Source organism: Natator depressus, chromosome 13, assembly GCF_965152275.1.
Source record: "Natator depressus isolate rNatDep1 chromosome 13, rNatDep2.hap1, whole genome shotgun sequence".
NCBI lineage: Eukaryota > Metazoa > Chordata > Testudines > Cheloniidae > Natator > Natator depressus.
In genome coordinates this window covers 32,838,175-32,848,067 of record NC_134246.1, presented here as the reverse complement: position 1 = coordinate 32,848,067, position 9,893 = coordinate 32,838,175, and the positions used below count along the sequence as shown (strand labels likewise).

Sequence of the window (9,893 nt, the reverse complement as noted above, 5' to 3'; positions counted from 1 at the left end):
CCTTGAATCAAGTATCAGGAGAGTGTAGATTTAGTAACTGAGACAGATTATTATGCTAACATATTTTAATATGGCTAAGTTTGTTCATGTTGTGTGAAATGTCTAGAGTAAAACAAGATTTCTCTCTCTCTCTCTCTCAGTCATTCTAGATGCGTCAGTCACCATATTGCCGTAATTGTTGATACAACACCTGACAGCAACTTTAATCTTTGTTCCTGCAGAAGGAACACTTAAGTAATGGAACCCAGTAACCACACCAGGGTGACCGAATTCATCATGCTGGGCCCACCAGGGCTTGTTTTTTGCACTATTCCTATGCATTTATATAGTAGTCATCATGGGCAATTACCTGATCATTATGGCTATTGTCACCCACCCACCTCTCCACACCCCTATGTACTTCCTCATCGTCAATTTGACCACCCTCAACATTATTAGCAGTTCCTCGGTTCTGCCGAAAATGCTGGAAACCCTGGTACAGAAGAAGAAAACCATCTCCTTTGATGGCTGCATGGCCCAGCTCTTTTTCTTCACTTTGTCAGCAGTGACGGAGCTTGTGCTGCTCACTATCATGTTGAATGACCAGTATTTAGCCATCTGCCACTCCTTGAGGTATGTCAACCTGATGAGCAAGAGAATTTGCGTCAGTTTATCAGCTGGTATCTGGGCTGTCACTGTCTTCGATACATTGGTGAACGTATTGCTCATGATGCGCCTGGATTTTTGCAGACCCAACCTCATCTAGCATTTCTTCTGCAAGGTCCCAACAATGCTGTCACTGTCCTGCAGCTCAGCCTATCTCAATGTACATGGCAGACATCTTCCTGGTCATCATGAACTTCCTGCTGATCACCGTGTCCTATAGCTTCATCATCATCACCATCCTGAAAATCCAGAGCTCCAAAGGGAAGCAGAAAGCCTTCTCCACCTGCTCCTCCCACCTGCTCGTGGTCACCTTGTAGTACTCCGCCATCTTCGATGCCTACATCCAGCCATCCTCCAATAACTCTCTGAATAACAACAGGATGGCAGCAGTAATGTACGCACTAGTGACTCACACCCTGAACCCTCTCATCTACAGTCTGTGCAATAAGGAGGTCAACATAGCCTTCAAGAAAATCTTTCCTTTCACCACAGAACAATAATTATTCCCAGAGTTCACCTGATTCTTACCTCCCTTGCTCCTTCTAAGCCAGGTCCACAGGTGGTGTAAATTGAGGCAGAACTATGGACTTCAATAGACATAGATTTACATTAGAGTACATTTACTTCAGTGGAACTACAACATTTTACAGTGGCAGGAATGCATCGCACTGACACTGCTGATTTACACTAGCTGGAGATCTGGACCCGTTGACAGCAACTGTGACATTTTGAGTTATGCTAGCTGGACTAAGGTGCATTCGGTCAAAATTTTCAAGGTATTCAGGTACCTAGTGGGATTTTTTTAAAATTAACTATGCACCTAAAACTCATTGATTTCAATGGATGTTAGGTGTCTAGATGTTTTTGAAAATCACCTTAGGTGCCCAAATATATGGAAAAAGCTGCCCCACTGTTTAGCAAATAACTTTTCATGAAATCTCATTGAATCAGAATATATTATGCAATTCCTCAATGAGTAAGTAGAATAGCAAAATAAAACTGGCTTTCTCTCTGATCTCTAATTTCTTGTGAGATATTAAAAACCCAAAACTTTTCAATTACATATCTGTTGAGATCTAGAGGTATCCTGGCCATGTGCCATAGATTCAGGTCACAGATTTTTTTAAAAAATATATTTTTATCAGAATGCATTTTTATCTAACTGTAAAGGCACACTTTCAACAGTAGGATTTGTTTGTTTGTTTGTTTGATTGTTTTTAAAGACCTGTTGACAAGGAACTGTCTCAATCCCAGTAATAGATGAGATATTAATTAAACCATTGTCTGCTGTTACAACAATATACAGTTCACTGAAGTCAGGGTTTCATGTCCAGTTATTGCTGTTGACTGCTATGATAATTGCCATCATTGCATATCTTTTAACCGTTTAAGAAATTACTAGAAAAAAGATACATAAAAAACCAGTTCAGATATATTTAAAATAACATATTAAATTAGGATTTCATTGCAACAATATCCCTTACTCCCTTTCTTTTTAGCAGTATTGACTCTTTCATATGGAAATCCTGTTTACAGTGGATATTTTTTTTAATGATATTAAAGATGGTCTTAGCTCCCCTTTTTGGAGAGAAAGGAGAAAACATTACTTCTGAGACTCTTGAGCTGTTGTTGTTCTTATTGGAGTCTGATCCTAAAACAAGGGCAACATAGATCAAAGGAGAGAGAAAAGGTCAGCAAAGATAGAGAATGCAGCTTCTGTCCCTTTGCTGACTCACACTTGCAATCTCATGCTAGAGAAACACCAGCCCAGCACGCAGTCTGATCATTCGCACTAAAACCTGACAAACTAGTACCCAGGTTATGCTGTTTAAGGGGTTGCTTTTAGCTGCCTTTCTGGTGACAGGCTTTTAGCACCATAATAAAGGATGCAGCTGCCATGGTAGCTAAACCATACTGTTACTGGACAGAAGACAAATAGAGAAAAATGAGAAACAAAGTGTAGGCATAGATCTTGCTGGGCTATGTATAGTTTGATTTAAGTGTGAGGTTAAACTGTGAACAAGGGAGTGAGAGGCCTTGCAATGGAGTCAGTGTTCTCAGGCTAGTTGAAATAAATGGGAAAACCATGAACTAATAAGCTTGAAATGTAGATAAGATGAGGACATAAGCTACTGGTCCTTACATGATCTGCAATGCAATTGGTCCTTACACACCCTCCCACCCTTCAGAACAATTGGTCCTTACATGATCTGTGGGATATCCCATCCAAGCAGATTCAAGAAATATTGATGTTAGTAGCTAGGAAAAATGCATATACACTGTGCAGTGTGTGACATGAATTGCAACTGTGGTATCACCCTTTACCTCAACGCCCCCGTGTGTAGACCTGGCCAGCTTGGACACAGAGATGTAACATGCCTAATAAAGTGATGAACTAGAGTCGAGCTGAGTTTCTGAGTCCCAGAGAACAGGATGAACTGTTCTCCCAGAACTGGTTGAGGTGTTCTGGATAGACTGAGTTGAGAAGGCCTTGGAGGAAATCCCAATACAAAGCAGGGAAGGAAAATGACCCATGGGGGACAGAGTAGCGGCAGGAACCCAAGACTCATATTCTGCTTTGGGAGTTAGTCCGAGCTTGGAGAGGCGGCGGGTGGTGGTGGGGTGGGGGGCGTGGTGCGTTAATGGAATTTATTTTCCCTCTGTCTGTTCGATTTTGGTCAGGACGCCCTTCAGAATCTGGACAAAGAAGGCCAAATAGTGTCATGGTGGATCCAGGGTCTTGGGAGCTGGTGGGGATGGCAGACAGAATGGTAAAACTTTCACATTCCAGTCCACCCATCCTTTCTGATCCCATGAATTGACCCCCAGATAATTAGTATTCCAGAAGGTGTGGCAGCTTCATCCCATTGACATTCACCAATCATTTTGGTGATATCAACTGTGAACATTTTCGCCCATTTCTGGAATTTTTCGGCTTGTTTCCATGACAATCCCTGAATTTCCAGGAACCTGGAGACGTCTTATCACCATTCCTTTCACTTAAACTAGCCAGTCTGAAGCAGTCTAGTTGTGTTCCACTGCTGCTGACTTTCATAGACAGTATTTTTCTAACAGGACGAGTTTGTCTTTTGTTCATTGCAAGTCTGATAGTACCAGCCTCTGCACAACAGGACCTACTTCACTGATTTCAATGAGCAACACTAATTTACACCAATGTGGATCTAGCCCTGTTAGAACAGATTAACCAGAATTTGGTGGATTCTCCCTCACTGGCAATTTTAAAATCCTGATTGGATTTTTTTTTCTAAAAGATCTTTTCTCGTTCAATGAAAATTTAATTCTGGGAAATCCTGTGGCCTATGCAGGAGGTCAGAGTAGATGATCACAATGGTCTGTCATAGAGGAATGCACTAGCCACTGGCCTATGGATATTCTGATGTTGGATTCTGTCAATTTCTTTTGTTGAAACTGTTCTGCTGTGGATAAATATTTTTTTTAAAAAATCCCTGGAGCAGAGGGAGAAGATCCTAGTTCTACCATATCCTGGGTGCATGCTCTAACCACTAGGTTCTAAAGTCATTCTCATACTTGTGCATTCTTTCTCTGGCCTAATGACTGTTGAAGTATTTAGCCAAAGTGGAACAGCTTCAGCAGGAGAGACTGAAGAAGCCCCCTCAACAGACTATCCCCATGGCTAGAGCAGTCATCTGAGTGGTGGAAGGTTCCTGCTCAAGTCCCCTCAGGCAGAGGAGAGACATGAATCAGGGTCTCCCCTGTCCCAAATGAGTGCCATCACCAAGACCTAAACTTTATGAGGGAGCTCCTTCCCCGCTGGTTTCTTGCAAGAAACACTTGCAAGAGAAGGCCCACAGCTGAGAATCCCAAGCAGAGATAGGTGCCTCCCTGTGTTCCAAATATTCCTTGACTTCAGCAAAGCTTTAGATACGGTCCCCCACAGTATTCTTGCCAGCAAGTTCATAGAATCATAGACTTTAAGGTCAGAAGGGACCATTATGATCATCTAGTCTGACCTCCTGCACAACGCAGGCCATGGAATCTCACCAACCCACTCCTGTAACAAAACCCCTAACCTATGTCTGAGCTATTGAAGTCCTCAAATCATGGTTTAAAGACTTCAAGGTGCAGAGAATCCTCCAGCAAGTGACCCATGCTCCACGCTGAAGAGGAAGACAAAAAACCCCTAGGGCCTCTCCCAATCTGCCCTGGAGGAAAATTCCTTCCTGACCCCAAATATGGTGATCAGCTAAACCCTGAGCATGTGGTCAAGACTCACCAGCCAGACACCCAGGAAAGAATTCTCTGTAGTAACTCAGATCCCATCACATCTAACATCCCATTACAGGCCATTAGGCATATCTACCGCTAATAGTCAAAGATCAATTGTCAGAATTAGGCTATCTCATTATATCATCTCCTCCATAAACATATCAAGCTTTGTCTTGAAGCCAGACATGTCTTTTGCCCCCACTGGTCCCCTCAGCCTTCTTTTGGTTAGGGTAAACCAGCCAAGCTCCTTGAGTCTCCTTTCATAAGACAAGTTTTCTATTCCTCGGATCATCCTAGTAGCCCTTCTCTGTATCTGCTCAAGTTTGAATTCATCCTTCTTAAACATGGGAGACCAGAACTGCACACAATATTCCAGATGAGGTCTCACCAGTGCCATGTATAACGGTACTAACACCTCCTTATCGCTACTGGAAATACCTCACCTGATGCATCCCAAGACCACATTAGCTTTTTTCAAGGCCACATCACCTTGGAGGCTCATAGTCATCCTGTGATCAACCAATACTCTGAGGTCCTTCTCCTCCTCTGTTACTTCCAAGTGATGCATCCCCAGTTTATAACAAAAATTCTTGTTATTAATCTCTAAATGCATGACTTTGCACTTTTCACTATTAAATTTCATCCTATTACTTTTACTCCAATTTACAAGGTCATCCAGATCTTCCTATATGATATCCCGGTCCTTCTCTGTATTGGCAACACCTCCCAGCTTTGTGTCATCCGCAAATGTTATTAGCACATTCCCACTTTTTGTGCCAAGGTCAGTAATAAAAAGATTAAATAAGATTGGTCCCAAAACCGATTCATGAGGAACTCCACTAGTAACCTCCCTCCAGCCTGACAGTTCACCTTTCAGTGTGACCCGTTGTAGTCTCCCCTTTAACCAGTTCCTTATCCACCTTTCAATTTTCATATTGATCCCCATCTTTTCCAAGTTAGCTAATAATTCCCCAAGTGGCACGGTATCAAATGCCTTACTGAAATCAAGGTAAATTAGATCCACTGTATTTCCTTTGTCTAAAAGATCTGTTACCTTCTCAAAGAAGGAGATCAGGTTGGTTTGGCACAATCTACTTTTTGTAAAACCAAGTTAAAGAAGTATGGGCTGGATGAATGTGTGATGGGTTGGATCACAGAAACCCCCTTGGGAACTGCCAATTGATGTGTTGAGACTATTTCTGCCCCTGCTTTCTTCCCCTCAAAGCTTGGGATTTCAGTGCCCTGCCTGGTTTGAGCCAGACCCTCAAGCCTGCTGCAAACCCAGACCCAGGTCTGAACCACATTCCCTAACAGCTATACGCTTAACTGAAAGCAGTGTAAGAAGTATTCCTCTCTTTAACACTCAGATGCCCAACTCCCAATGGGGTCCAAACCCCAAATAAATCCGATTTACCCTATATAAAGCTTCTGCAGGGTAAACTCATAAATTGTTCACCCTCTATAACACTGATAGAGAGATATGCCCAGCTACCTTCATGAGAAATCCCCTAGCTACCACCTGAGTTGGAACAAGCTCTGTACCAGAGGAAAGAATTGTGCCCAGACTAGGAAGGTGTCCAGTCTGTTATAGAAGCTTATTGAAACATCTCTGAGGGTAAGATTTTATCTGTATTCAGTTTTCTTACTGTATTAGACATAGACTTGCATGTTCTATTTTATTTTGTAATTCACTTTGTTCTGTTCCACCCCCTTATATGGCTTTGGCACAAGGCAGGAATCTTTTGTCTCTCTGGGTCCCCCCCCCCCCGCCTTCTAAATGGAAAAGTACCAGGTTTAAGATGGATTTCAGTACCAGGTGACATGGTCACATGTTACTGTGAGACTCCAAGCCTTCATTCCTCCCAACCTGACTCACAGAATGGCCTGCAAGCAAACAGAGCCATCCACAGTCAATTGTCCTGGTTAATGGGAGCCATCAAGATTCCAAACCACCATTAATGGCCTGCACTTTGCATAATTACAATAGGCCCTCAGAGTTATATTTCATATTTCTAGTTTCAGATACAAGAATGATATATTCATATAAATAGGATGACCACACTCAGTAGATTACAAGCTTTGTAATGATACCTTACAAGAGACCTTTTGCATGAAGCATATTCTAGTAACATTATATTCACACTCATTATCATATTTTTCTAAAATCATATAGAGTACAACGTCACAGAATGGACTATAAGGTTGATAGAAAGCTGGGTAGATTGTTGGGCTCAACAGGTAGTGATCAATGGCTCCATGTCTAGTTGGCAGCCGGTATCAAGCGGAGTGCCCCAAGGATCGGTCCTAGGGCCGGTTTTGTTCAATATCTTCACTAATGATCTGGAAGATGGCGTGGATTGCACCCTCAGCAGATTTTCAGATGACACTAAACTGGGAGGAGTGGTAGATATGCTGGAGGGTAGGAATAGGATACAGAGGGACCTAGACAAATTAGATCTTGTAGCACATAGATCTTGTAGCACATAGTTAATGAAATGCTGCTATGTTGCTGGAGCAATAGTCAGTCCAAATGGAATAATTAAACACTAAAAGTGGCTGTAGATGGTCCAAAAGGTGGTCTTCCATTACAGATATAGACAAGATTGTAAGATACTATGATCGTGTGACATTCCCCTCTGGTGTTATCTGGACCGGTGATCTGCTCGGTCACTCCAATCCTTGACTCTGGGAGCCACCCTTACCCTGCTCTGCTGTAAGAACCCCACTCCTGGGATGTTCACGCACAGCCTCTGGCATGTAAGCTGCTCCTGGGATTGTGCAACCGAATGACACTAGCCAATATCTCCGGTTCCAGACACAACCCTAGGAACCTCCATCTTGCATTGTCTAGTTATGCCCATTGGACACTGCAAGCTTATATGAATTCATCAATTTAACAAAGAAATTGATATGTACCAGGCTTGTTATCCCAAGGGGAGCCTCTGACACACTTCAAGCCAAATGTACTGCTTCAGGTAGAATAAATAAATTTATTAACTATAAAGATAGATTTTAAGTGATTGTAAGTCAAAGCATAACAAGTCAGAATTGGTCAACTGAAATAAAAAGCAAAACGCATTCTAAACTGATCTTAACACTTTCAATGTTCTTACAAACTTAGATGCTTCTCACCACAGGCTGGCTGGTTGCTCTTCAGCCAGGCTCTCCCCTTTGATCAGTATTTCAGTGGCTTGGTGGTGGTGGTGTCTGTAGATGTAGGTGGAAGAGAGAGAGAGAGATCATGGCAAATGTCTCTCCCTTTTATCATGTCCTTTCTTCCCTATTGGCTTTGCCCCCACCTTCAGAATCAGGTGAGCATTACCTCATCGCAGTTTCAAACTGACCAAAGGAAGGGGGGTGACTCCCTTGAGAGTCTAACAGATTATTTTGTTGCTGCCTAGGCCAGTGTCCATTGTTCCTGTGAGGCTGGGCTGCGTTTGTTCCATCCATGCCCTGATGAGGTGTGAACTGCCCCTGTGCTTCTCGGGAGTTTTTGTCTTGTCTTGCTTTAAGCCATGAGGCTACATTTCTAGCCTCATAACTATATAAATGGAATTATAACCTAGAACTTTACTATAACATCACTATAATAATTACTATAACATTACTATAACAACCATGCTCAGTGCATCATGACCTTTCCGAAGACACCCGACATGACAAACTTTGCATTGGATACCACACAATTATTTTACAAGGATGAACATAGGGATGCTGGGTGTTCCCCCGAGCTACAGAGCATCACAGACAGGGTGTGCATACCCCTCAATAGGCGAGAAATGGTTACCTCCACAGTATAGGTGGAGGAAATACCACCCTTCAGACCAGGCTGGGCATTCCAACTTCTGTGCAAGAATAAGACTAGACCAGCCTGGTCTGAAGGGTGGTACTAGAGAAGGTTTTGGAATTAACTGATAAATTTAACAGTAACAAGTCACCAGGGCCAGATGGCATTCATCCAAGAATTTTGAAAGAACTCAAATGTGAGATTGCGGAACTATTAACTATGGTTTGTAACCTGTCCTTTAAATCAGCTTCTGTACTCAATGACTGGAAGATAGCTAATGTAATGCCAATATTTAAAAAGGGCTCTAGAGGTGATCCTGGCAATTACAGACTGGTAAGTCTAACATCAGTACTGGGCAAATTACTTGAAACAATAGAAAAGAATAAAATTGTCAGACACATAGAAGAACATAAATTGTTGGGCAAAAGTCAACATGGTTTCTGTAAAGGGAAATCATGTCTTACTAATCTATTAGAGTTCGTTGAAGGGGTCAACAAACATGTGGACAAGGGGGATCCAATGGACATAGTGTGCTTAGATTTCCAGAAAGCCTTTGACAAGATCCCTCACCAAAGGCTCTTATGTAAATTAAGTTGTCAAGGGATAAGAGGGAAGATCCTTTCATGGATTGAGAACTAGTTAAAAGACAGGGAACAAAGGGTAAGAATAAATGGTAAATTTTCATAATGAAGAGGGGTAATTAGTGGTGTTCCTGAAGGGTCAGTCCTAGGACCAATCCGATTCAACTTATTCATAAATGATCTGGAGAAAGGGGTAAACAGTGAGGTGGCAAAGTTTGCAGATGATACTAACCTGCTCAAGATAGTTAAAACCAAAGCAGACTGTGAAGAACATCAAAAAGATCTCACAAAACTAAGTGATTGGGCAACAAAATGGCAAATGAAATTTAATGTGGATAAATGTAAGGTAATGCACATTGGAAAAAATAACCCCAACTATACATACAATATGTTGGGGACTAATTTACTACAACTAATCAGAAAACAGATCTTGGAATCATCGTGGATAGTTCTCTGAAGATGTCAACACAGTGTGCAGCAGCAGTCAAAAAAGCAAACAGGATGTGAGGAATCATTAAAAAAAGGGATAGAGAATAAGACAGAGAATATCTTATTGCCCTTATATAAATCATGGTATGCCCACATCTTGAATACTGTCTACAGATGTGGTCTCCTCATCTCAGAAAAGATAT

General features: G+C 42.0%; 1 pseudogene; it reads left to right on the top strand.

The window, feature by feature from the left end:
* The first annotated feature begins 237 nt into the window (after window positions 1–237).
* Window positions 238–1,145, top strand: LOC141997692 (olfactory receptor 13A1-like; annotated as a pseudogene).
* Window positions 1,146–9,893: the final 8,748 nt, after the last annotated feature.